Here is a 3,754-nt window from a genome sequence, read left to right on the forward strand (position 1 = left end):
TTCAGTCCCACACGGGGGGTGCCGGCCGTGTTTTGGGGGCCGGGTGCCTGTGCCGCCTGCAGAGGTCCCCCTCGCCTAAGCTTTGAGCGCCAGGCGGGAAAGCGGCTCCGGCGGCTCCGACGGGAAACGGCTCCCCTCACACCCCTCACAGCCCTCACAGCCCTCACAGCCCTCACACCCCTCACAGCCCTTACAGCCCTCACAGCCCTCACACCCCTCACAGCCCTCACAGCCCTCACAGCCCTCACACCCCTCACAGCCCTCACAGCCCTCACAGCCCTCACACCCCTCACAGCCCTCACAGCCCTCACACCCCTCACACCCCTCACAGCCCTCACAGCCCTCACACCCCTCACAGCCCGCACAGCCCTCACACCCCTCGCAGCCCTCACAGCCCTCACACCCCTCACACCCCTCACAGCCCTCACAGCCCTCACACCCCTCACAGCCCTCACAGCCCTTACAGCCCTCACAGCCCTCACACCCCTCACAGCCCTCACACCCCTCACAGCCCTCACAGCCCTCACACCCCTCACAGCCCTCACACCCCTCACAGCCCTCACAGCCCTCACACCCCTCACAGCCCTCACAGCCCTCACAGCCCTCACACCCCTCACAGCCCTCACAGCCCTCACAGCCCTCACACCCCTCACAGCCCTCACAGCCCTCATCCTGGCTCCCTCCTCCACCGTCCTGGGCAAAGAGGCATTGGGATGACCATGGGTGTGTCGTAAGATGTGATGAGGTGAGCTTGGAGAAGTGGTGGCCTCGAAGAGGGACCCCAAGAGGGCAGGACAATTAACAGCCCAGGCTAACACACCATAATTGCGGGCAGCCAGAACTGGGGGCCCTTCGACTCGCCCTGCCCTGCCCAGGAAGTACCTGGTGCAGGACAGAGACACTTTGAGCCTACAGGTTTGACATCACTGAGGGGAGAGGCAATGGGGCAGGGCAGCCCATCTATCCCTCCTCTCCAACTGCTACTGGATCCAGTTTTTGCTCCGGTCTCTGTGATGGATTTGGAGCTCTCCAGTTTCTCCCCATGTCAATACCGTGGTGGCTCCATCTTTGCCAGTGCATGGGATTTTGGGAATCAATGAGTGGCCCCAGCTGCACAAAAACTAATAATTACTGCAGACACACCAGAGGAAACAAAAAAGCAGTGTTCCTTCCTGTGTTCAGTGGCAACTACAAGCAGGAGTGCTGCAACCAGCTGGAAGGGATCCCACACCTGGCCAAGGGTACATGCTGCATCCCCTGGCCTTGCTACAAAGCCAGACCATGTAAGGCAGGGGTCTGCAGGGTGCCCTGGGTCCCCACCACAGCTTTTCTGGCTATGGTCACAGGCATCCCCTCACCCTCAGTGCATGGGCCATGGTTAACCCTGCCCTGACTGGGTGCTGGAGCACTTGGGTTTGATGTTGAGGTTTGGTAATGGGGACCGTGCTGTTCATTAATCTAATCCACTGCTTTAAAATCATAATAGTAGTAGTAGTAGTAGTAGTAGTAGTAGTAGTAGTAGTAGTAATAATAATAATAATAATAATAATAATAATAATAATAATAATAATAATAAAAATAGTAGTGGTAGTAGTAGGGGGTGAGATGATCCATTCACGTGGCAATACCTGAAATTTTTCCTGCAGGGGCTAGGACATGAGCTGCCAACACCCATAAACTCCTCTGTGTGGGCCAGCATTTACAGATAACTGGCCTCTCCACAGCCAGCAAGACTTGAAATCACAGTCACATTACTTTTCCACCAAATACCATGTTCCTGTTCCCAAGGAAAGGAACTTTTTTTTTTTTTTTTTTTTTTTTTTTTTTTTTTTAAAGTGAAAGGAGAATAGCAGCCAGCTACTAGTGTAAAGAGCAGAAAACTGTGAAAGGGTCCTCTGAGGGAGTTGGTACAGGCTCCAGATTTCTGTGTTCTGCAGTCTCCTGTTTTCACTGCTCTGTTCTCTGAGCAAGGTGTGAGTCCCTTCCAAGGGAAAGGTTATCTCCATAATAAACGGACTGGGGGGAGTTGAGAGGAATATTGGCTTTGTCAGGAAAGGACAGATCCAAAGTGATATATTGGAATAATTTCAGCATCCTGGAAAACTCCAGTTTGGCTATAATATTAATGTTTTTGAAGATAAGGAACATTTATGCAATAAGCTTGTGGTAGTTCAGTGTGGCCTTGGCATTGCTTTGGGCTGTGAAACCATTATGGACCCTCTGGACTGAATGCCCTGAACTCCCTGAATGTCCATGCTTGACTGCCCTGAGCGTTTTTCCAGCAGTGGGTAAGTGGGTCTGCGAGGATAGAGAAGCAGGACTGGTGTTGGTGAGGCCGTGCCTGCTGGGAGTGGCGTGGAGGGGGCAACTGGCTCCTTGGCAGGGGATGTGTTTACAGGTTGGGGCACCATTCACAGCACTTCTGCTCCTGAGGGTTATGGCCTTGGTGAAGCGAGCCCTCCCCTCTGCCATGGGCCACTCTGTGTGCTGCCTCCCCACGCCAGGCGCCAGAGAGCGCGTGGGGACTCCCCTGCAGCCGGGGCAAGTGTGAGCCCTGGGGGCACCGCGGGACGGGGCAGCCTCCCACTCCTGTGCCAGAGGACAGGGGCACAGGGACCCCCTGCTTTGCAGGCTGCTGTGACCGGCTGCATGCTCTCGCCACGAGGTTTGCTCCGGATTCAGGGGAGGGAGAGGCGGGGGTGCCGTGGAGCAGTAGCCAATCTCTCCAGCAATCAGAACAACTCAGAGCATGGGGGGCTTTGCTGCTGCCTCGGAGGTTCCTGCATCCCTCATCCACCAATTCGGGAAAGTTCCCCCCACCATCCATGGGCCCGCTGAACCTGGGGAGGGCCTGGGGGGCTTCAGGGGCTCCTCCAGACGCCGGACTGCTCACGTGTGGAATGCCTGCTCCCTTCCTCGTGACAACTCGATTGCCCCTGTCCCATTCGTGTTTCTGCCTGCGGAGCCATCCCCGCGGGGGGAGACGGAGGCAGTAGGGGAGCACTGTCTTGTTCGGGAAATGGGAGACGGGGGTTGGGAAGGAGGGAGAAAGGCTTTTGCCAGAGGAAATCGATATCCCGTGAAAAGTAATTATTGAAGCATAAATTTATCATAAGGGTGATCACCAATAAAACATCTCTTGGCGACGTTTTAATTTAAAATCAAATTCGAAAAGTCCCCCCTCCCCCTTCAAAAAAAAATCCTTAACAAGCAGAAAAATAACTGCAGCCCTTGGAACACTTCATTATACGTTCAAAGAGAGCTCCATCATCTTCGCACCGACGCCGGGCTCTGCTCTTCTGATGGATCCAATGCAGCTGATTTATGGAAATGACTTGCAAATCCATAAATGTAGTTTGCAGTGACAGCCGTGCATATCACTAGTAATTCCTTTAAACTATGCAAAGAAAAATGATTCATATCTGGTTGGACCCTGCCTTTTCCAAGGGTCGCCACTCCTGAGTCTTGATGTGTTTGTCTGTATTGGTTTCCTTCTCGATTTTTTTTTTAACTCCGTGATGGATGAGGCTGAGATCTTAACACTGAAACTCGGGACCCCGAGACGGCCAGCAAGGGAAGAGTTAAGCCTCTGGGAAGGTGGTTTTGCCCTCCTTCCCCGCGGACACGCGTGGGTCGGACGTGACACACATTGCCTCACTCGCTGTCGCGTCCCCGCGGCTTTTCTCTGCAAACCCCCGGGTTTCAGCCCCGGGTTCCGAAAGCTTAATTGTGTTAATTAATTAGTCCTCCATGT

At 54.0% G+C, this 3,754-nt stretch overlaps 1 long non-coding RNA gene across 2 annotated transcripts in view; it reads left to right on the forward strand.

Moving 5' to 3' along the window:
• Positions 1-357: 357 nt before the first annotated feature.
• Positions 358-3,754, forward strand: part of LOC128811125 (uncharacterized) — a 5,563-nt gene continuing 2,166 nt past the window's right edge. Inside the window, exons 1-3 of one of the 2 annotated variants that reach the window (XR_008438239.1) lie at positions 358-745; positions 1,183-1,283; positions 1,647-1,815. This is a non-coding gene — a long non-coding RNA (uncharacterized LOC128811125). Of the gene's footprint in view, positions 746-1,182; positions 1,284-1,646; positions 1,816-3,754 lie in introns of those variants that run through there. The other variant, XR_008438240.1, reaches the window with a different exon arrangement.

Source organism: Vidua macroura, chromosome 8 (genome assembly GCF_024509145.1).
Source record: "Vidua macroura isolate BioBank_ID:100142 chromosome 8, ASM2450914v1, whole genome shotgun sequence".
Taxonomy (NCBI): domain Eukaryota; kingdom Metazoa; phylum Chordata; class Aves; order Passeriformes; family Viduidae; genus Vidua; species Vidua macroura.